The following is a 17680-nucleotide window of genomic DNA, read 5'->3' on the forward strand; positions in this document are numbered from 1 at the left end:
AGGAACTGTGTCTTCCTTTTAACACAAAGAAATCCTTTAAATTTGTCAAACTTTGGTTTCTGCAATGGTGGGTTTTTGTATCAAGGGGAAGTTTCTGTAGTGTAGTGGTTATCACGTTCGCCTAACACGCGAAAGGTCCCCTGTTCGAGACAGGGCAGAAACATGCAATTTTTGTTGGCGCTAAGTGGCTGGATTATATTTCTCAATTCGTTTCTGCATGGCTTGCGGGTTGCAGAACAATCAATATCCAAGTTTCTGTAGTGTAGTGGTTATCACGTTCGCCTCACACGCGAAAGGTCCCCTGTTCGAAACTGGGCAGAAACAACGAACTATGTCTTCCTTTTAACACAAAGAAATCCTTTAAATTTGTCAAACTTTGGTTTCTGCAATGGTGGGTTTTTGTATCAAGGGGAAGTTTCTGTAGTGTAGTGGTTATCACGTTTGCCTAACACGCGAAAGGTCCCCTGTTCGAGACAGGGCAAAAACATGCAATTTTTGTTGGCGCTAAGTGGCTGGATTATATTTCTCAATTCGTTTCTGCATGGCTTGCGGGTTGTGGGTTGCGGAACAATCAATATCCAAGTTTCTGTAGTGTAGTGGTTATCACGTTCGCCTCACGCGCGAAAGGTCCCCTGTTCGAGACAGGGCAGAAACATGCAATTTTTTTTGTTGGCGCTAATTGGCTGGATTATATTTCTCAATTCGTTTCTGCATGGCTTGCGGGTTGCAGAACAATCAATATCCAAGTTTCTGTAGTGTAGTGGTTATCACGTTCGCCTCACACGCGAAAGGTCCCCTGTTCGAAACTGGGCAGAAACAAGGAACTGTGTCTTCCTTTTAACACAAAGAAAGCCTTTAAATTTGTCAAACTTTGGTTTCTGCAATGGTGGGTTTTTGTATCAAGGGGAAGTTTCTGTAGTGTAGTGGTTATCACGTTCGCCTAACACGCGAAAGGTCCCCTGTTCGAGACAGGGCAGAAACATGCAATTTTTTTTGTTGGCGCTAATTGGCTGGATTATATTTCTCAATTCGTTTCTGCATGGCTTGCGGGTTGCAGAACAATCAATATCCAAGTTTCTGTAGTGTAGTTGTTATCACGTTCGCCTCACACGCGAAAGGTCCCCTGTTCGAAACTGGGCAGAAACAAGGAACTGTGTCTTCCTTTTAACACATAGAAATCCTTTAAATTTGTCAAACTTTGGTTTCTGCAATGGTGGGTTTTTGTATCAAGGGGAAGTTTCTGTAGTGTAGTGGTTATCACGTTTGCCTAACACGCGAAAGGTCCCCTTTTCGAGACAGGGCAAAAACATGCAATTTTTGTTGGCGCTAAGTGGCTGGATTATATTTCTCAATTCGTTTCTGCATGGCTTGCGGGTTGTGGGTTGCGGAACAATCAATATCCAAGTTTCTGTAGTGTAGTGGTTATCACGTTCGCCTCACGCGCGAAAGGTCCCCTGTTCGAGACAGGGCAGAAACATGCAATTTTTTTTGTTGGCGCTAATTGGCTGGATTATATTTCTCAATTCGTTTCTGCATGGCTTGCGGGTTGCAGAACAATAAATATATTTAAGTTTCTGTAGTGTAGTGGTTATCACGTTCGCCTCACACGCGAAAGGTCCCCTGTTCGAAACTGGGCAGAAACAAGGAACTGTGTCTTCCTTTTAACACAAAGAAAGCCTTTAAATTTGTCAAACTTTGGTTTCTGCAATGGTGGGTTTTTGTATCAAGGGGAAGTTTCTGTAGTGTAGTGGTTATCACGTTCGCCTAACACGCGAAAGGTCCCCTGTTCGAGACAGGGCAGAAACATGCAATTTTTTTTGTTGGCGCTAATTGGCTGGATTATATTTCTCAATTCGTTTCTGCATGGCTTGCGGGTTGCAGAACAATCAATATCCAAGTTTCTGTAGTGTAGTTGTTATCACGTTCGCCTCACACGCGAAAGGTCCCCTGTTCGAAACTGGGCAGAAACAAGGAACTGTGTCTTCCTTTTAACACAAAGAAATCCTTTAAATTTGTCAAACTTTGGTTTCTGCAATGGTGGGTTTTTGTATCAAGGGGAAGTTTCTGTAGTGTAGTGGTTATCACGTTCGCCTAACACGCGAAAGGTCCCCTGTTCGAGACAGGGCAGAAACATGCAATTTTTGTTGGCGCTAAGTGGCTGGATTATATTTCTCAATTCGTTTCTGCATGGCTTGCGGGTTGCAGAACAATCAATATCCAAGTTTCTGTAGTGTAGTGGTTATCACGTTCGCCTCACACGCGAAAGGTCCCCTGTTCGAAACTGGGCAGAAACAACGAACTATGTCTTCCTTTTAACACAAAGAAATCCTTTAAATTTGTCAAACTTTGGTTTCTGCAATGGTGGGTTTTTGTATCAAGGGGAAGTTTCTGTAGTGTAGTGGTTATCACGTTTGCCTAACACGCGAAAGGTCCCCTGTTCGAGACAGGGCAAAAACATGCAATTTTTGTTGGCGCTAAGTGGCTGGATTATATTTCTCAATTCGTTTCTGCATGGCTTGCGGGTTGTGGGTTGCGGAACAATCAATATCCAAGTTTCTGTAGTGTAGTGGTTATCACGTTCGCCTCACGCGCGAAAGGTCCCCTGTTCGAGACAGGGCAGAAACATGCAATTTTTTTTGTTGGCGCTAATTGGCTGGATTATATTTCTCAATTCGTTTCTGCATGGCTTGCGGGTTGCAGAACAATCAATATCCAAGTTTCTGTAGTGTAGTGGTTATCACGTTCGCCTCACACGCGAAAGGTCCCCTGTTCGAAACTGGGCAGAAACAAGGAACTGTGTCTTCCTTTTAACACAAAGAAAGCCTTTAAATTTGTCAAACTTTGGTTTCTGCAATGGTGGGTTTTTGTATCAAGGGGAAGTTTCTGTAGTGTAGTGGTTATCACGTTCGCCTAACACGCGAAAGGTCCCCTGTTCGAGACAGGGCAGAAACATGCAATTTTTTTTGTTGGCGCTAATTGGCTGGATTATATTTCTCAATTCGTTTCTGCATGGCTTGCGGGTTGCAGAACAATCAATATCCAAGTTTCTGTAGTGTAGTTGTTATCACGTTCGCCTCACACGCGAAAGGTCCCCTGTTCGAAACTGGGCAGAAACAAGGAACTGTGTCTTCCTTTTAACACATAGAAATCCTTTAAATTTGTCAAACTTTGGTTTCTGCAATGGTGGGTTTTTGTATCAAGGGGAAGTTTCTGTAGTGTAGTGGTTATCACGTTCGCCTAACACGCGAAAGATCCCCTGTTCGAGACAGGGCAAAAACATGCAATTTTTTTTGGCGCTAAGTGGCTGGATTATATTTATCAATTCGTTTCTGCATGGCTTGCGGGTTGTGGGTTGCGGAACAATCAATATCCAAGTTTCTGTAGTGTAGTGGTTATCACGTTCGCCTCACACGCGAAAGGTCCCCTGTTCGAAACTGGGCAGAAACAAGGAACTATGTCTTCCTTTTAACACAAAGAAATCCTTTAAATTTGTCAAACTTTGGTTTCTGCAATGGTGGGTTTTTGTATCAAGGGGAAGTTTCTGTAGTGTAGTGGTTATCACGTTTGCCTAACACGCGAAAGGTCCCCTGTTCGAGACAGGGCAAAAACATGCAATTTTTGTTGGCGCTAAGTGGCTGGATTATATTTCTCAATTCGTTTCTGCATGGCTTGCGGGTTGTGGGTTGCGGAACAATCAATATCCAAGTTTCTGTAGTGTAGTGGTTATCACGTTCGCCTCACGCGCGAAAGGTCCCCTGTTCGAGACAGGGCAGAAACATGCAATTTTTTTTGTTGGCGCTAATTGGCTGGATTATATTTCTCAATTCGTTTCTGCATGGCTTGCGGGTTGCAGAACAATCAATATCCAAGTTTCTGTAGTGTAGTGGTTATCACGTTCGCCTCACACGCGAAAGGTCCCCTGTTCGAAACTGGGCAGAAACAAGGAACTGTGTCTTCCTTTTAACACAAAGAAAGCCTTTAAATTTGTCAAACTTTGGTTTCTGCAATGGTGGGTTTTTGTATCAAGGGGAAGTTTCTGTAATGTAGTGGTTATCACGTTCGCCTAACACGCGAAAGGTCCCCTGTTCGAGACAGGGCAAAAACATGCAATTTTTGTTGGCGCTAAGTGGCTGGATTATATTTCTCAATTCGTTTCTGCATGGCTTGCGGGTTGTGGGTTGCGGAACAATCCAATCAACATCCAAGTTTCTGTAGTGTAGTGGTTATCACGTTCGCCTCACGCGCGAAAGGTCCCCTGTTCGAGACAGGGCAGAAACATGCAATTTTTTTTGTTGGCGCTAATTGGCTGGATTATATTTCTCAATTCGTTTCTGCATGGCTTGCGGGTTGCAGAACAATCAATATCCAAGTTTCTGTAGTGTAGTGGTTATCACGTTCGCCTCACACGCGAAAGGTCCCCTGTTCGAAACTGGGCAGAAACAAGGAACTGTGTCTTCCTTTTAACACAAAGAAAGCCTTTAAATTTGTCAAACTTTGGTTTCTCCAATGGTGGGTTTTTGTATCAAGGGGAAGTTTCTGTAGTGTAGTGGTTATCACGTTCGCCTAACACGCGAAAGGTCCCCTGTTCGAGACAGGGCAGAAACACGCAATTTTTTTTGTTGCCGCTAATTGGCTGGATTATATTTCTCAATTCGTTTCTGCATGGCTTGCGGGTTGCAGAACAAACAATATCCAAGTTTCTGTAGTGTAGTGGTTATCACGTTCGCCTCACACGCGAAAGGTCCCCTGTTCGAAACTGGGCAGAAACAAGGAACTGTGTCTTCCTTTTAACACAAAGAAAGCCTTTAAATTTGTCAAACTTTGGTTTCTGCAATGGTGGGTTTTTGTATCAAGGGGAAGTTTCTGTAGTGTAGTGGTTATCACGTTCGCCTAACACGCGAAAGGTCCCCTGTTCGAGACAGGGCAGAAACATGCAATTTTTTTTGTTGGCGCTAATTGGCTGGATTATATTTCTCAATTCGTTTCTGCATGGCTTGCGGGTTGCAGAACAATCAATATCCAAGTTTCTGTAGTGTAGTGGTTATCACGTTCGCCTCACGCGCGAAAGGTCCCCTGTTCGAAACTGGGCAGAAACAAGGAACTGTGTCTTCCTTTTAACACAAAGAAATCCTTTAAATTTGTCAAACTTTGGTTTCTGCAATGGTGGGTTTTTGCATCAAGGGGAAGTTTCTGTAGTGTAGTGGTTATCACGTTCGCCTAACACGCGAAAGGTCCCCTGTTCGAGACAGGGCAAAAACATGCAGTTTTTTTTGGCGCTAAGTGGCTGGATTATATTTCTCAATTCGTTTCTGCATGGCTTGCGGGTTGTGGGTTGCGGAACAATCAATATCCAAGTTTCTGTAGTGTAGTGGTTATCACGTTCGCCTCACACGCGAAAGGTCCCCTGTTCGAAACTGGGCAGAAACAAGGAACTATGTCTTCCTTTTAACACAAAGAAATCCTTTAAATTTGTCAAACTTTGGTTTCTGCAATGGTGGGTTTTTGTATCAAGGGGAAGTTTCTGTAGTGTAGTGGTTATCACGTTTGCCTAACACGCGAAAGGTCCCCTGTTCGAGACAGGGCAAAAACATGCAATTTTTGTTGGCGCTAAGTGGCTGGATTATATTTCTCAATTCGTTTCTGCATGGCTTGCGGGTTGTGGGTTGCGGAACAATCAATATCCAAGTTTCTGTAGTGTAGTGGTTATCACGTTCGCCTCACGCGCGAAAGGTCCCCTGTTCGAGACAGGGCAGAAACATGCAATTTTTTTTGTTGCCGCTAATTGGCTGGATTATATTTCTCAATTCGTTTCTGCATGGCTTGCGGGTTGCAGAACAATCAATATCCAAGTTTCTGTAGTGTAGTGGTTATCACGTTCGCCTCACACGCGAAAGGTCCCCTGTTCGAAACTGGGCAGAAACAAGGAACTATGTCTTCCTTTTAACACAAAGAAAGCCTTTAAATTTGTCAAACTTTGGTTTCTGCAATGGTGGGTTTTTGTATCAAGGGGAAGTTTCTGTAGTGTAGTGGTTATCACGTTCGCCTAACACGCGAAAGGTCCCCTGTTCGAAACTGGGCAGAAACAAGGAACTGTGTCTTCCTTTTAACACAAAGAAAGCCTTTAAATTTGTCAAACTTTGGTTTCTGCAATGGTGGGTTTTTGTATCAAGGGGAAGTTTCTGTAGTGTAGTGGTTATCACGTTCGCCTAACACGCAAAAGGTCCCCTGTTCGAGACAGGGCAGAAACATGCAATTTTTTTTGTTGGCGCTAATTGGCTGGATTATATTTCTCAATTCGTTTCTGCATGGCTTGCGGGTTGCAGAACAATCAATATCCAAGTTTCTGTAGTGTAGTTGTTATCACGTTCGCCTCACACGCGAAAGGTCCCCTGTTCGAAACTGGGCAGAAACAAGGAACTGTGTCTTCCTTTTAACACAAAGAAATCATTTAAATTTGTCAAACTTTGGTTTCTGCAATGGTGGGTTTTTGTATCAAGGGGAAGTTTCTGTAGTGTAGTGGTTATCACGTTCGCCTAACACGCGAAAGGTCCCCTGTTCGAGACAGGGCAAAAACATGCAATTTTTTTTGGCGCTAAGTGGCTGGATTATATTTCTCAATTCGTTTCTGCATGGCTTGCGGGTTGTGGGTTGCGGAACAATCAATATCCAAGTTTCTGTAGTGTAGTGGTTATCACGTTCGCCTCACACGCGAAAGGTCCCCTGTTCGAAACTGGGCAGTAACAAGGAACTATGTCTTCCTTTTAACACAAAGAAATCCTTTAAATTTGTCAAACTTTGGTTTCTGCAATGGTGGGTTTTTGTATCAAGGGGAAGTTTCTGTAGTGTAGTGGTTATCACGTTCGCCTAACACGCGAAAGGTCCCCTGTTCGAGACAGGGCAGAAACATGCAATTTTTGTTGGCGCTAAGTGGCTGGATTATATTTCTCAATTCGTTTCTGCATGGCTTGCGGGTTGCAGAACAATCAATATCCAAGTTTCTGTAGTGTAGTGGTTATCACGTTCGCCTCACACGCGAAAGGTCCCCTGTTCGAAACTGGGCAGAAACAAGGAACTGTGTCTTCCTTTTAACACAAAGAAATCCTTTAAATTTGTCAAACTTTGGTTTCTGCAATGGTGGGTTTTTGTATCAAGGGGAAGTTTCTGTAGTGTAGTGGTTATCACGTTTGCCTAACACGCGAAAGGTCCCCTGTTCGAGACAGGGCAAAAACATGCAATTTTTGCTGGCGCTAAGTGGCTGGATTATATTTCTCAATTCGTTTCTGCATGGCTTGCGGGTTGTGGGTTGCGGAACAATCAATATCCAAGTTTCTGTAGTGTAGTGGTTATCACGTTCGCCTCACGCGCGAAAGGTCCCCTGTTCGAGACAGGGCAGAAACATGCAATTTTTTTTGTTGGCGCTAATTGGCTGGATTATATTTCTCAATTCGTTTCTGCATGGCTTGCGGGTTGCAGAACAATCAATATCCAAGTTTCTGTAGTGTAGTGGTTATCACGTTCGCCTTACACGCGAAAGGTCCCCTGTTCGAAACTGGGCAGAAACAAGGAACTGTGTCTTCCTTTTAACACAAAGAAAGCCTTTAAATTTGTCAAACTTTGGTTTCTGCAATGGTGGGTTTTTGTATCAAGGGGAAGTTTCTGTAGTGTAGTGGTTATCACGTTTGCCTAACACGCGAAAGGTCCCCTTTTCGAGACAGGGCAAAAACATGCAATTTTTGTTGGCGCTAAGTGGCTGGATTATATTTCTCAATTCGTTTCTGCATGGCTTGCGGGTTGTGGGTTGCGGAACAATCAATATCCAAGTTTCTGTAGTGTAGTGGTTATCACGTTCGCCTCACGCGCGAAAGGTCCCCTGTTCGAGACAGGGCAGAAACATGCAATTTTTTTTGTTGGCGCTAATTGGCTGGATTATATTTCTCAATTCGTTTCTGCATGGCTTGCGGGTTGCAGAACAATAAATATATTTAAGTTTCTGTAGTGTAGTGGTTATCACGTTCGCCTCACACGCGAAAGGTCCCCTGTTCGAAACTGGGCAGAAACAAGGAACTGTGTCTTCCTTTTAACACAAAGAAAGCCTTTAAATTTGTCAAACTTTGGTTTCTGCAATGGTGGGTTTTTGTATCAAGGGGAAGTTTCTGTAGTGTAGTGGTTATCACGTTCGCCTAACACGCGAAAGGTCCCCTGTTCGAGACAGGGCAGAAACATGCAATTTTTTTTGTTGGCGCTAATTGGCTGGATTATATTTCTCAATTCGTTTCTGCATGGCTTGCGGGTTGCAGAACAATCAATATCCAAGTTTCTGTAGTGTAGTTGTTATCACGTTCGCCTCACACGCGAAAGGTCCCCTGTTCGAAACTGGGCAGAAACAAGGAACTGTGTCTTCCTTTTAACACAAAGAAATCCTTTAAATTTGTCAAACTTTGGTTTCTGCAATGGTGGGTTTTTGTATCAAGGGGAAGTTTCTGTAGTGTAGTGGTTATCACGTTCGCCTAACACGCGAAAGGTCCCCTGTTCGAGACAGGGCAGAAACATGCAATTTTTGTTGGCGCTAAGTGGCTGGATTATATTTCTCAATTCGTTTCTGCATGGCTTGCGGGTTGCAGAACAATCAATATCCAAGTTTCTGTAGTGTAGTGGTTATCACGTTCGCCTCACACGCGAAAGGTCCCCTGTTCGAAACTGGGCAGAAACAACGAACTATGTCTTCCTTTTAACACAAAGAAATCCTTTAAATTTGTCAAACTTTGGTTTCTGCAATGGTGGGTTTTTGTATCAAGGGGAAGTTTCTGTAGTGTAGTGGTTATCACGTTTGCCTAACACGCGAAAGGTCCCCTGTTCGAGACAGGGCAAAAACATGCAATTTTTGTTGGCGCTAAGTGGCTGGATTATATTTCTCAATTCGTTTCTGCATGGCTTGCGGGTTGTGGGTTGCGGAACAATCAATATCCAAGTTTCTGTAGTGTAGTGGTTATCACGTTCGCCTCACGCGCGAAAGGTCCCCTGTTCGAGACAGGGCAGAAACATGCAATTTTTTTTGTTGGCGCTAATTGGCTGGATTATATTTCTCAATTCGTTTCTGCATGGCTTGCGGGTTGCAGAACAATCAATATCCAAGTTTCTGTAGTGTAGTGGTTATCACGTTCGCCTCACACGCGAAAGGTCCCCTGTTCGAAACTGGGCAGAAACAAGGAACTGTGTCTTCCTTTTAACACAAAGAAAGCCTTTAAATTTGTCAAACTTTGGTTTCTGCAATGGTGGGTTTTTGTATCAAGGGGAAGTTTCTGTAGTGTAGTGGTTATCACGTTCGCCTAACACGCGAAAGGTCCCCTGTTCGAGACAGGGCAGAAACATGCAATTTTTTTTGTTGGCGCTAATTGGCTGGATTATATTTCTCAATTCGTTTCTGCATGGCTTGCGGGTTGCAGAACAATCAATATCCAAGTTTCTGTAGTGTAGTTGTTATCACGTTCGCCTCACACGCGAAAGGTCCCCTGTTCGAAACTGGGCAGAAACAAGGAACTGTGTCTTCCTTTTAACACATAGAAATCCTTTAAATTTGTCAAACTTTGGTTTCTGCAATGGTGGGTTTTTGTATCAAGGGGAAGTTTCTGTAGTGTAGTGGTTATCACGTTCGCCTAACACGCGAAAGATCCCCTGTTCGAGACAGGGCAAAAACATGCAATTTTTTTTGGCGCTAAGTGGCTGGATTATATTTATCAATTCGTTTCTGCATGGCTTGCGGGTTGTGGGTTGCGGAACAATCAATATCCAAGTTTCTGTAGTGTAGTGGTTATCACGTTCGCCTCACACGCGAAAGGTCCCCTGTTCGAAACTGGGCAGAAACAAGGAACTATGTCTTCCTTTTAACACAAAGAAATCCTTTAAATTTGTCAAACTTTGGTTTCTGCAATGGTGGGTTTTTGTATCAAGGGGAAGTTTCTGTAGTGTAGTGGTTATCACGTTTGCCTAACACGCGAAAGGTCCCCTGTTCGAGACAGGGCAAAAACATGCAATTTTTGTTGGCGCTAAGTGGCTGGATTATATTTCTCAATTCGTTTCTGCATGGCTTGCGGGTTGTGGGTTGCGGAACAATCAATATCCAAGTTTCTGTAGTGTAGTGGTTATCACGTTCGCCTCACGCGCGAAAGGTCCCCTGTTCGAGACAGGGCAGAAACATGCAATTTTTTTTGTTGGCGCTAATTGGCTGGATTATATTTCTCAATTCGTTTCTGCATGGCTTGCGGGTTGCAGAACAATCAATATCCAAGTTTCTGTAGTGTAGTGGTTATCACGTTCGCCTCACACGCGAAAGGTCCCCTGTTCGAAACTGGGCAGAAACAAGGAACTGTGTCTTCCTTTTAACACAAAGAAAGCCTTTAAATTTGTCAAACTTTGGTTTCTGCAATGGTGGGTTTTTGTATCAAGGGGAAGTTTCTGTAATGTAGTGGTTATCACGTTCGCCTAACACGCGAAAGGTCCCCTGTTCGAGACAGGGCAAAAACATGCAATTTTTGTTGGCGCTAAGTGGCTGGATTATATTTCTCAATTCGTTTCTGCATGGCTTGCGGGTTGTGGGTTGCGGAACAATCCAATCAATATCCAAGTTTCTGTAGTGTAGTGGTTATCACGTTCGCCTCACGCGCGAAAGGTCCCCTGTTCGAGACAGGGCAGAAACATGCAATTTTTTTTGTTGGCGCTAATTGGCTGGATTATATTTCTCAATTCGTTTCTGCATGGCTTGCGGGTTGCAGAACAATCAATATCCAAGTTTCTGTAGTGTAGTGGTTATCACGTTCGCCTCACACGCGAAAGGTCCCCTGTTCGAAACTGGGCAGAAACAAGGAACTGTGTCTTCCTTTTAACACAAAGAAAGCCTTTAAATTTGTCAAACTTTGGTTTCTCCAATGGTGGGTTTTTGTATCAAGGGGAAGTTTCTGTAGTGTAGTGGTTATCACGTTCGCCTAACACGCGAAAGGTCCCCTGTTCGAGACAGGGCAGAAACACGCAATTTTTTTTGTTGCCGCTAATTGGCTGGATTATATTTCTCAATTCGTTTCTGCATGGCTTGCGGGTTGCAGAACAATCAATATCCAAGTTTCTGTAGTGTAGTGGTTATCACGTTCGCCTCACACGCGAAAGGTCCCCTGTTCGAAACTGGGCAGAAACAAGGAACTGTGTCTTCCTTTTAACACAAAGAAAGCCTTTAAATTTGTCAAACTTTGGTTTCTGCAATGGTGGGTTTTTGTATCAAGGGGAAGTTTCTGTAGTGTAGTGGTTATCACGTTCGCCTAACACGCGAAAGGTCCCCTGTTCGAGACAGGGCAGAAACATGCAATTTTTTTTGTTGGCGCTAATTGGCTGGATTATATTTCTCAATTCGTTTCTGCATGGCTTGCGGGTTGCAGAACAATCAATATCCAAGTTTCTGTAGTGTAGTGGTTATCACGTTCGCCTCACGCGCGAAAGGTCCCCTGTTCGAAACTGGGCAGAAACAAGGAACTGTGTCTTCCTTTTAACACAAAGAAATCCTTTAAATTTGTCAAACTTTGGTTTCTGCAATGGTGGGTTTTTGCATCAAGGGGAAGTTTCTGTAGTGTAGTGGTTATCACGTTCGCCTAACACGCGAAAGGTCCCCTGTTCGAGACAGGGCAAAAACATGCAGTTTTTTTTGGCGCTAAGTGGCTGGATTATATTTCTCAATTCGTTTCTGCATGGCTTGCGGGTTGTGGGTTGCGGAACAATCAATATCCAAGTTTCTGTAGTGTAGTGGTTATCACGTTCGCCTCACACGCGAAAGGTCCCCTGTTCGAAACTGGGCAGAAACAAGGAACTATGTCTTCCTTTTAACACAAAGAAATCCTTTAAATTTGTCAAACTTTGGTTTCTGCAATGGTGGGTTTTTGTATCAAGGGGAAGTTTCTGTAGTGTAGTGGTTATCACGTTTGCCTAACACGCGAAAGGTCCCCTGTTCGAGACAGGGCAAAAACATGCAATTTTTGTTGGCGCTAAGTGGCTGGATTATATTTCTCAATTCGTTTCTGCATGGCTTGCGGGTTGTGGGTTGCGGAACAATCAATATCCAAGTTTCTGTAGTGTAGTGGTTATCACGTTCGCCTCACGCGCGAAAGGTCCCCTGTTCGAGACAGGGCAGAAACATGCAATTTTTTTTGTTGGCGCTAATTGGCTGGATTATATTTCTCAATTCGTTTCTGCATGGCTTGCGGGTTGCAGAACAATCAATATCCAAGTTTCTGTAGTGTAGTGGTTATCACGTTCGCCTCACACGCGAAAGGTCCCCTGTTCGAAACTGGGCAGAAACAAGGAACTGTGTCTTCCTTTTAACACAAAGAAAGCCTTTAAATTTGTCAAACTTTGGTTTCTGCAATGGTGGGTTTTTGTATCAAGGGGAAGTTTCTGTAGTGTAGTGGTTATCACGTTCGCCTAACACGCGAAAGGTCCCCTGTTCGAGACAGGGCAAAAACATGCAATTTTTGTTGGCGCTAAGTGGCTGGATTATATTTCTCAATTCGTTTCTGCATGGCTTGCGGGTTGTGGGTTGCGGAACAATCAATATCCAAGTTTCTGTAGTGTAGTGGTTATCACGTTCGCCTCACGCGCGAAAGGTCCCCTGTTCGAGACAGGGCAGAAACATGCAATTTTTTTTGTTGGCGCTAATTGGCTGGATTATATTTCTCAATTCGTTTCTGCATGGCTTGCGGGTTGCAGAACAATCAATATCCAAGTTTCTGTAGTGTAGTGGTTATCACGTTCGCCTCACACGCGAAAGGTCCCCTGTTCGAAACTGGGCAGAAACAAGGAACTGTGTCTTCCTTTTAACACAAAGAAAGCCTTTAAATTTGTCAAACTTTGGTTTCTGCAATGGTGGGTTTTTGTATCAAGGGGAAGTTTCTGTAGTGTAGTGGTTATCACGTTCGCCTAACACGCGAAAGGTCCCCTGTTCGAGACAGGGCAAAAACATGCAATTTTTTTTGGCGCTAAGTGGCTGGATTATATTTCTCAATTCGTTTCTGCATGGCTTGCGGGTTGTGGGTTGCGGAACAATCAATATCCAAGTTTCTGTAGTGTAGTGGTTATCACGTTCGCCTCACGCGCGAAAGGTCCCCTGTTCGAGACAGGGCAGAAACATGCAATTTTTTTTGTTGGCGCTAATTGGCTGGATTATATTTCTCAATTCGTTTCTGCATGGCTTGCGGGTTGCAGAACAATCAATATCCAAGTTTCTGTAGTGTAGTGGTTATCACGTTCGCCTCACACGCGAAAGGTCCCCTGTTCGAAACTGGGCAGAAACAAGGAACTGTGTCTTCCTTTTAACACAAAGAAAGCCTTTAAATTTGTCAAAATTTGGTTTCTGCAATGGTCGGTTTTTGTATCAAGTGGAAGTTTCTGTAGTGTAGTGGTTATGACGTTCGCCTCACGCGCGAAAGGTCCCCTGTTCGAGACAGGGCAGAAACATGCAATTTTTTTTGTTGGCGCTAATTGGCTGGATTATATTTCTCAATTCGTTTCTGCATGGCTTGCGGGTTGTGGGTTGCGGAACAATCAATATCCAAGTTTCTGTAGTGTAGTGGTTATCACGTTCGCCTCACGCGCGAAAGGTCCCCTGTTCGAGACAGGGCAGAAACATGCAATTTTTTTTGTTGGCGCTAATTGGCTGGATTATATTTCTCAATTCGTTTCTGCATGGCTTGCGGGTTGCAGAACAATCAATATCCAAGTTTCTGTAGTGTAGTGGTTATCACGTTCGCCTCACACGCGAAAGGTCCCCTGTTCGAAACTTGGCAGAAACAAGGAACTGTGTCTTCCTTTTAACACAAAGAAAGCCTTTAAATTTGTCAAACTTTGGTTTCTGCAATGGTGGGTTTTTGTATCAAGGGGAAGTTTCTGTAGTGTAGTGGTTATCACGTTCGCCTAACACGCGAAAGGTCCCCTGTTCGAGACAGGGCAAAAACATGCAATTTTTGTTGGCGCTAAGTGGCTGGATTATATTTCTCAATTCGTTTCTGCATGGCTTGCGGGTTGTGGGTTGCGGAACAATCCAATCAATATCCAAGTTTCTGTAGTGTAGTGGTTATCACGTTCGCCTCACGCGCGAAAGGTCCCCTGTTCGAGACAGGGCAGAAACATGCAATTTTTTTTGTTGGCGCTAATTGGCTGGATTATATTTCTCAATTCGTTTCTGCATGGCTTGCGGGTTGCAGAACAATCAATATCCAAGTTTCTGTAGTGTAGTGGTTATCACGTTCGCCTCACACGCGAAAGGTCCCCTGTTCGAAACTGGGCAGAAACAAGGAACTATGTCTTCCTTTTAACACAAAGAAATCCTTTAAATTTGTCAAACTTTGGTTTCTGCAATGGTGGGTTTTTGTATCAAGGGGAAGTTTCTGTAGTGTAGTGGTTATCACGTTCGCCTAACACGCGAAAGGTCCCCTGTTCGAGACAGGGCAGAAACATGCAATTTTTTTTGTTGGCGCTAATTGGCTGGATTATATTTCTCAATTCGTTTCTGCATGGCTTGCGGGTTGCAGAACAATCAATATCCAAGTTTCTGTAGTGTAGTGGTTATCACGTTCGCCTCACGCGCGAAAGGTCCCCTGTTCGAGACAGGGCAGAAACATGCAATTTTTTTTGTTGGCGCTAATTGGCTGGATTATATTTCTCAATTCGTTTCTGCATGGCTTGCGGGTTGCAGAACAATCAATATCCAAGTTTCTGTAGTGTAGTGGTTATCACGTTCGCCTCACACGCGAAAGGTCCCCTGTTCGAAACTGGGCAGAAACAAGGAACTGTGTCTTCCTTTTAACACAAAGAAAGCCTTTAAATTTGTCAAAATTTGGTTTCTGCAATGGTCGGTTTTTGTATCAAGTGGAAGTTTCTGTAGTGTAGTGGTTATGACGTTCGCCTCACGCGCGAAAGGTCCCCTGTTCGAGACAGGGCAGAAACATGCAATTTTTTTTGTTGGCGCTAATTGGCTGGATTATATTTCTCAATTCGTTTCTGCATGGCTTGCGGGTTGTGGGTTGCGGAACAATCAATATCCAAGTTTCTGTAGTGTAGTGGTTATCACGTTCGCCTCACGCGCGAAAGGTCCCCTGTTCGAGACAGGGCAGAAACATGCAATTTTTTTTGTTGGCGCTAATTGGCTGGATTATATTTCTCAATTCGTTTCTGCATGGCTTGCGGGTTGCAGAACAATCAATATCCAAGTTTCTGTAGTGTAGTGGTTATCACGTTCGCCTCACACGCGAAAGGTCCCCTGTTCGAAACTTGGCAGAAACAAGGAACTGTGTCTTCCTTTTAACACAAAGAAAGCCTTTAAATTTGTCAAACTTTGGTTTCTGCAATGGTGGGTTTTTGTATCAAGGGGAAGTTTCTGTAGTGTAGTGGTTATCACGTTCGCCTAACACGCGAAAGGTCCCCTGTTCGAGACAGGGCAAAAACATGCAATTTTTGTTGGCGCTAAGTGGCTGGATTATATTTCTCAATTCGTTTCTGCATGGCTTGCGGGTTGTGGGTTGCGGAACAATCCAATCAATATCCAAGTTTCTGTAGTGTAGTGGTTATCACGTTCGCCTCACGCGCGAAAGGTCCCCTGTTCGAGACAGGGCAGAAACATGCAATTTTTTTTGTTGGCGCTAATTGGCTGGATTATATTTCTCAATTCGTTTCTGCATGGCTTGCGGGTTGCAGAACAATCAATATCCAAGTTTCTGTAGTGTAGTGGTTATCACGTTCGCCTCACACGCGAAAGGTCCCCTGTTCGAAACTGGGCAGAAACAAGGAACTGTGTCTTCCTTTTAACACAAAGAAAGCCTTTAAATTTGTCAAACTTTGGTTTCTCCAATGGTGGGTTTTTGTATCAAGGGGAAGTTTCTGTAGTGTAGTGGTTATCACGTTCGCCTAACACGCGAAAGGTCCCCTGTTCGAGACAGGGCAGAAACACGCAATTTTTTTTGTTGCCGCTAATTGGCTGGATTATATTTCTCAATTCGTTTCTGCATGGCTTGCGGGTTGCAGAACAATCAATATCCAAGTTTCTGTAGTGTAGTGGTTATCACGTTCGCCTCACACGCGAAAGGTCCCCTGTTCGAAACTGGGCAGAAACAAGGAACTGTGTCTTCCTTTTAACACAAAGAAAGCCTTTAAATTTGTCAAACTTTGGTTTCTGCAATGGTGGGTTTTTGTATCAAGGGGAAGTTTCTGTAGTGTAGTGGTTATCACGTTCGCCTAACACGCGAAAGGTCCCCTGTTCGAGACAGGGCAGAAACATGCAATTTTTTTTGTTGGCGCTAATTGGCTGGATTATATTTCTCAATTCGTTTCTGCATGGCTTGCGGGTTGCAGAACAATCAATATCCAAGTTTCTGTAGTGTAGTGGTTATCACGTTCGCCTCACGCGCGAAAGGTCCCCTGTTCGAAACTGGGCAGAAACAAGGAACTGTGTCTTCCTTTTAACACAAAGAAATCCTTTAAATTTGTCAAACTTTGGTTTCTGCAATGGTGGGTTTTTGCATCAAGGGGAAGTTTCTGTAGTGTAGTGGTTATCACGTTCGCCTAACACGCGAAAGGTCCCCTGTTCGAGACAGGGCAAAAACATGCAATTTTTTTTGGCGCTAAGTGGCTGGATTATATTTCTCAATTCGTTTCTGCATGGCTTGCGGGTTGTGGGTTGCGGAACAATCAATATCCAAGTTTCTGTAGTGTAGTGGTTATCACGTTCGCCTCACACGCGAAAGGTCCCCTGTTCGAAACTGGGCAGAAACAAGGAACTATGTCTTCCTTTTAACACAAAGAAATCCTTTAAATTTGTCAAACTTTGGTTTCTGCAATGGTGGGTTTTTGTATCAAGGGGAAGTTTCTGTAGTGTAGTGGTTATCACGTTTGCCTAACACGCGAAAGGTCCCCTGTTCGAGACAGGGCAAAAACATGCAATTTTTGTTGGCGCTAAGTGGCTGGATTATATTTCTCAATTCGTTTCTGCATGGCTTGCGGGTTGTGGGTTGCGGAACAATCAATATCCAAGTTTCTGTAGTGTAGTGGTTATCACGTTCGCCTCACGCGCGAAAGGTCCCCTGTTCGAGACAGGGCAGAAACATGCAATTTTTTTTGTTGGCGCTAATTGGCTGGATTATATTTCTCAATTCGTTTCTGCATGGCTTGCGGGTTGCAGAACAATCAATATCCAAGTTTCTGTAGTGTAGTGGTTATCACGTTCGCCTCACACGCGAAAGGTCCCCTGTTCGAAACTGGGCAGAAACAAGGAACTGTGTCTTCCTTTTAACACAAAGAAAGCCTTTAAATTTGTCAAACTTTGGTTTCTGCAATGGTGGGTTTTTGTATCAAGGGGAAGTTTCTGTAGTGTAGTGGTTATCACGTTCGCCTAACACGCGAAAGGTCCCCTGTTCGAGACAGGGCAAAAACATGCAATTTTTTTTGGCGCTAAGTGGCTGGATTATATTTCTCAATTCGTTTCTGCATGGCTTGCGGGTTGTGGGTTGCGGAACAATCAATATCCAAGTTTCTGTAGTGTAGTGGTTATCACGTTCGCCTCACGCGCGAAAGGTCCCCTGTTCGAGACAGGGCAGAAACATGCAATTTTTTTTGTTGGCGCTAATTGGCTGGATTATATTTCTCAATTCGTTTC

At 43.9% G+C, this 17680-nt stretch overlaps 51 non-coding genes across 51 annotated transcripts; all 51 read left to right on the forward strand.

Moving 5' to 3' along the window:
- Window positions 1-251: 251 nt before the first annotated feature.
- On the forward strand, window positions 252-324 carry TRNAV-CAC (transfer RNA valine (anticodon CAC)). The gene has a single exon. It is a non-coding gene; the product is annotated as a tRNA-Val (tRNA).
- A 258-nt stretch (window positions 325-582) lies between these two features.
- TRNAV-CAC (transfer RNA valine (anticodon CAC)) lies at window positions 583-655 on the forward strand. The gene has a single exon. It is a non-coding gene; the product is annotated as a tRNA-Val (tRNA).
- Window positions 656-746: 91 nt separating this feature from the next.
- On the forward strand, window positions 747-819 carry TRNAV-CAC (transfer RNA valine (anticodon CAC)). Its single transcript has one exon. It is a non-coding gene; the product is annotated as a tRNA-Val (tRNA).
- A 585-nt stretch (window positions 820-1404) lies between these two features.
- On the forward strand, window positions 1405-1477 carry TRNAV-CAC (transfer RNA valine (anticodon CAC)). The gene has a single exon. It is a non-coding gene; the product is annotated as a tRNA-Val (tRNA).
- A 93-nt stretch (window positions 1478-1570) lies between these two features.
- Window positions 1571-1643, forward strand: TRNAV-CAC (transfer RNA valine (anticodon CAC)). Its single transcript has one exon. It is a non-coding gene; the product is annotated as a tRNA-Val (tRNA).
- Window positions 1644-2221: 578 nt separating this feature from the next.
- Window positions 2222-2294, forward strand: TRNAV-CAC (transfer RNA valine (anticodon CAC)). Its single transcript has one exon. It is a non-coding gene; the product is annotated as a tRNA-Val (tRNA).
- Window positions 2295-2552: 258 nt separating this feature from the next.
- TRNAV-CAC (transfer RNA valine (anticodon CAC)) lies at window positions 2553-2625 on the forward strand. The gene has a single exon. It is a non-coding gene; the product is annotated as a tRNA-Val (tRNA).
- Window positions 2626-2716: 91 nt separating this feature from the next.
- Window positions 2717-2789, forward strand: TRNAV-CAC (transfer RNA valine (anticodon CAC)). Its single transcript has one exon. It is a non-coding gene; the product is annotated as a tRNA-Val (tRNA).
- A 585-nt stretch (window positions 2790-3374) lies between these two features.
- TRNAV-CAC (transfer RNA valine (anticodon CAC)) lies at window positions 3375-3447 on the forward strand. The gene has a single exon. It is a non-coding gene; the product is annotated as a tRNA-Val (tRNA).
- A 258-nt stretch (window positions 3448-3705) lies between these two features.
- On the forward strand, window positions 3706-3778 carry TRNAV-CAC (transfer RNA valine (anticodon CAC)). Its single transcript has one exon. It is a non-coding gene; the product is annotated as a tRNA-Val (tRNA).
- A 91-nt stretch (window positions 3779-3869) lies between these two features.
- On the forward strand, window positions 3870-3942 carry TRNAV-CAC (transfer RNA valine (anticodon CAC)). Its single transcript has one exon. It is a non-coding gene; the product is annotated as a tRNA-Val (tRNA).
- Window positions 3943-4205: 263 nt separating this feature from the next.
- Window positions 4206-4278, forward strand: TRNAV-CAC (transfer RNA valine (anticodon CAC)). Its single transcript has one exon. It is a non-coding gene; the product is annotated as a tRNA-Val (tRNA).
- A 91-nt stretch (window positions 4279-4369) lies between these two features.
- Window positions 4370-4442, forward strand: TRNAV-CAC (transfer RNA valine (anticodon CAC)). The gene has a single exon. It is a non-coding gene; the product is annotated as a tRNA-Val (tRNA).
- A 254-nt stretch (window positions 4443-4696) lies between these two features.
- TRNAV-CAC (transfer RNA valine (anticodon CAC)) lies at window positions 4697-4769 on the forward strand. Its single transcript has one exon. It is a non-coding gene; the product is annotated as a tRNA-Val (tRNA).
- Window positions 4770-5354: 585 nt separating this feature from the next.
- TRNAV-CAC (transfer RNA valine (anticodon CAC)) lies at window positions 5355-5427 on the forward strand. The gene has a single exon. It is a non-coding gene; the product is annotated as a tRNA-Val (tRNA).
- A 258-nt stretch (window positions 5428-5685) lies between these two features.
- On the forward strand, window positions 5686-5758 carry TRNAV-CAC (transfer RNA valine (anticodon CAC)). The gene has a single exon. It is a non-coding gene; the product is annotated as a tRNA-Val (tRNA).
- A 91-nt stretch (window positions 5759-5849) lies between these two features.
- On the forward strand, window positions 5850-5922 carry TRNAV-CAC (transfer RNA valine (anticodon CAC)). Its single transcript has one exon. It is a non-coding gene; the product is annotated as a tRNA-Val (tRNA).
- A 1072-nt stretch (window positions 5923-6994) lies between these two features.
- On the forward strand, window positions 6995-7067 carry TRNAV-CAC (transfer RNA valine (anticodon CAC)). The gene has a single exon. It is a non-coding gene; the product is annotated as a tRNA-Val (tRNA).
- A 258-nt stretch (window positions 7068-7325) lies between these two features.
- On the forward strand, window positions 7326-7398 carry TRNAV-CAC (transfer RNA valine (anticodon CAC)). Its single transcript has one exon. It is a non-coding gene; the product is annotated as a tRNA-Val (tRNA).
- A 91-nt stretch (window positions 7399-7489) lies between these two features.
- Window positions 7490-7562, forward strand: TRNAV-UAC (transfer RNA valine (anticodon UAC)). The gene has a single exon. It is a non-coding gene; the product is annotated as a tRNA-Val (tRNA).
- A 258-nt stretch (window positions 7563-7820) lies between these two features.
- On the forward strand, window positions 7821-7893 carry TRNAV-CAC (transfer RNA valine (anticodon CAC)). Its single transcript has one exon. It is a non-coding gene; the product is annotated as a tRNA-Val (tRNA).
- A 93-nt stretch (window positions 7894-7986) lies between these two features.
- TRNAV-CAC (transfer RNA valine (anticodon CAC)) lies at window positions 7987-8059 on the forward strand. Its single transcript has one exon. It is a non-coding gene; the product is annotated as a tRNA-Val (tRNA).
- A 578-nt stretch (window positions 8060-8637) lies between these two features.
- Window positions 8638-8710, forward strand: TRNAV-CAC (transfer RNA valine (anticodon CAC)). The gene has a single exon. It is a non-coding gene; the product is annotated as a tRNA-Val (tRNA).
- A 258-nt stretch (window positions 8711-8968) lies between these two features.
- On the forward strand, window positions 8969-9041 carry TRNAV-CAC (transfer RNA valine (anticodon CAC)). Its single transcript has one exon. It is a non-coding gene; the product is annotated as a tRNA-Val (tRNA).
- A 91-nt stretch (window positions 9042-9132) lies between these two features.
- TRNAV-CAC (transfer RNA valine (anticodon CAC)) lies at window positions 9133-9205 on the forward strand. The gene has a single exon. It is a non-coding gene; the product is annotated as a tRNA-Val (tRNA).
- A 585-nt stretch (window positions 9206-9790) lies between these two features.
- Window positions 9791-9863, forward strand: TRNAV-CAC (transfer RNA valine (anticodon CAC)). The gene has a single exon. It is a non-coding gene; the product is annotated as a tRNA-Val (tRNA).
- Window positions 9864-10121: 258 nt separating this feature from the next.
- Window positions 10122-10194, forward strand: TRNAV-CAC (transfer RNA valine (anticodon CAC)). Its single transcript has one exon. It is a non-coding gene; the product is annotated as a tRNA-Val (tRNA).
- Window positions 10195-10285: 91 nt separating this feature from the next.
- On the forward strand, window positions 10286-10358 carry TRNAV-CAC (transfer RNA valine (anticodon CAC)). The gene has a single exon. It is a non-coding gene; the product is annotated as a tRNA-Val (tRNA).
- Window positions 10359-10621: 263 nt separating this feature from the next.
- TRNAV-CAC (transfer RNA valine (anticodon CAC)) lies at window positions 10622-10694 on the forward strand. Its single transcript has one exon. It is a non-coding gene; the product is annotated as a tRNA-Val (tRNA).
- A 91-nt stretch (window positions 10695-10785) lies between these two features.
- Window positions 10786-10858, forward strand: TRNAV-CAC (transfer RNA valine (anticodon CAC)). The gene has a single exon. It is a non-coding gene; the product is annotated as a tRNA-Val (tRNA).
- Window positions 10859-11112: 254 nt separating this feature from the next.
- Window positions 11113-11185, forward strand: TRNAV-CAC (transfer RNA valine (anticodon CAC)). The gene has a single exon. It is a non-coding gene; the product is annotated as a tRNA-Val (tRNA).
- A 585-nt stretch (window positions 11186-11770) lies between these two features.
- TRNAV-CAC (transfer RNA valine (anticodon CAC)) lies at window positions 11771-11843 on the forward strand. Its single transcript has one exon. It is a non-coding gene; the product is annotated as a tRNA-Val (tRNA).
- A 258-nt stretch (window positions 11844-12101) lies between these two features.
- TRNAV-CAC (transfer RNA valine (anticodon CAC)) lies at window positions 12102-12174 on the forward strand. The gene has a single exon. It is a non-coding gene; the product is annotated as a tRNA-Val (tRNA).
- Window positions 12175-12265: 91 nt separating this feature from the next.
- On the forward strand, window positions 12266-12338 carry TRNAV-CAC (transfer RNA valine (anticodon CAC)). The gene has a single exon. It is a non-coding gene; the product is annotated as a tRNA-Val (tRNA).
- Window positions 12339-12596: 258 nt separating this feature from the next.
- TRNAV-CAC (transfer RNA valine (anticodon CAC)) lies at window positions 12597-12669 on the forward strand. The gene has a single exon. It is a non-coding gene; the product is annotated as a tRNA-Val (tRNA).
- A 91-nt stretch (window positions 12670-12760) lies between these two features.
- Window positions 12761-12833, forward strand: TRNAV-CAC (transfer RNA valine (anticodon CAC)). The gene has a single exon. It is a non-coding gene; the product is annotated as a tRNA-Val (tRNA).
- Window positions 12834-13091: 258 nt separating this feature from the next.
- TRNAV-CAC (transfer RNA valine (anticodon CAC)) lies at window positions 13092-13164 on the forward strand. Its single transcript has one exon. It is a non-coding gene; the product is annotated as a tRNA-Val (tRNA).
- A 91-nt stretch (window positions 13165-13255) lies between these two features.
- TRNAV-CAC (transfer RNA valine (anticodon CAC)) lies at window positions 13256-13328 on the forward strand. Its single transcript has one exon. It is a non-coding gene; the product is annotated as a tRNA-Val (tRNA).
- Window positions 13329-13589: 261 nt separating this feature from the next.
- Window positions 13590-13662, forward strand: TRNAV-CAC (transfer RNA valine (anticodon CAC)). The gene has a single exon. It is a non-coding gene; the product is annotated as a tRNA-Val (tRNA).
- Window positions 13663-14089: 427 nt separating this feature from the next.
- On the forward strand, window positions 14090-14162 carry TRNAV-CAC (transfer RNA valine (anticodon CAC)). The gene has a single exon. It is a non-coding gene; the product is annotated as a tRNA-Val (tRNA).
- Window positions 14163-14253: 91 nt separating this feature from the next.
- On the forward strand, window positions 14254-14326 carry TRNAV-CAC (transfer RNA valine (anticodon CAC)). Its single transcript has one exon. It is a non-coding gene; the product is annotated as a tRNA-Val (tRNA).
- Window positions 14327-14580: 254 nt separating this feature from the next.
- Window positions 14581-14653, forward strand: TRNAV-CAC (transfer RNA valine (anticodon CAC)). The gene has a single exon. It is a non-coding gene; the product is annotated as a tRNA-Val (tRNA).
- A 91-nt stretch (window positions 14654-14744) lies between these two features.
- Window positions 14745-14817, forward strand: TRNAV-CAC (transfer RNA valine (anticodon CAC)). Its single transcript has one exon. It is a non-coding gene; the product is annotated as a tRNA-Val (tRNA).
- A 261-nt stretch (window positions 14818-15078) lies between these two features.
- Window positions 15079-15151, forward strand: TRNAV-CAC (transfer RNA valine (anticodon CAC)). The gene has a single exon. It is a non-coding gene; the product is annotated as a tRNA-Val (tRNA).
- A 427-nt stretch (window positions 15152-15578) lies between these two features.
- On the forward strand, window positions 15579-15651 carry TRNAV-CAC (transfer RNA valine (anticodon CAC)). Its single transcript has one exon. It is a non-coding gene; the product is annotated as a tRNA-Val (tRNA).
- A 91-nt stretch (window positions 15652-15742) lies between these two features.
- Window positions 15743-15815, forward strand: TRNAV-CAC (transfer RNA valine (anticodon CAC)). Its single transcript has one exon. It is a non-coding gene; the product is annotated as a tRNA-Val (tRNA).
- Window positions 15816-16069: 254 nt separating this feature from the next.
- Window positions 16070-16142, forward strand: TRNAV-CAC (transfer RNA valine (anticodon CAC)). The gene has a single exon. It is a non-coding gene; the product is annotated as a tRNA-Val (tRNA).
- Window positions 16143-16727: 585 nt separating this feature from the next.
- On the forward strand, window positions 16728-16800 carry TRNAV-CAC (transfer RNA valine (anticodon CAC)). The gene has a single exon. It is a non-coding gene; the product is annotated as a tRNA-Val (tRNA).
- Window positions 16801-17058: 258 nt separating this feature from the next.
- Window positions 17059-17131, forward strand: TRNAV-CAC (transfer RNA valine (anticodon CAC)). The gene has a single exon. It is a non-coding gene; the product is annotated as a tRNA-Val (tRNA).
- A 91-nt stretch (window positions 17132-17222) lies between these two features.
- Window positions 17223-17295, forward strand: TRNAV-CAC (transfer RNA valine (anticodon CAC)). Its single transcript has one exon. It is a non-coding gene; the product is annotated as a tRNA-Val (tRNA).
- A 258-nt stretch (window positions 17296-17553) lies between these two features.
- Window positions 17554-17626, forward strand: TRNAV-CAC (transfer RNA valine (anticodon CAC)). Its single transcript has one exon. It is a non-coding gene; the product is annotated as a tRNA-Val (tRNA).
- The last annotated feature ends 54 nt before the right edge of the window (window positions 17627-17680 follow it).

This window comes from Rhinoderma darwinii, chromosome 4 (assembly GCF_050947455.1).
Source record: "Rhinoderma darwinii isolate aRhiDar2 chromosome 4, aRhiDar2.hap1, whole genome shotgun sequence".
NCBI classification, from domain to species: domain Eukaryota; kingdom Metazoa; phylum Chordata; class Amphibia; order Anura; family Rhinodermatidae; genus Rhinoderma; species Rhinoderma darwinii.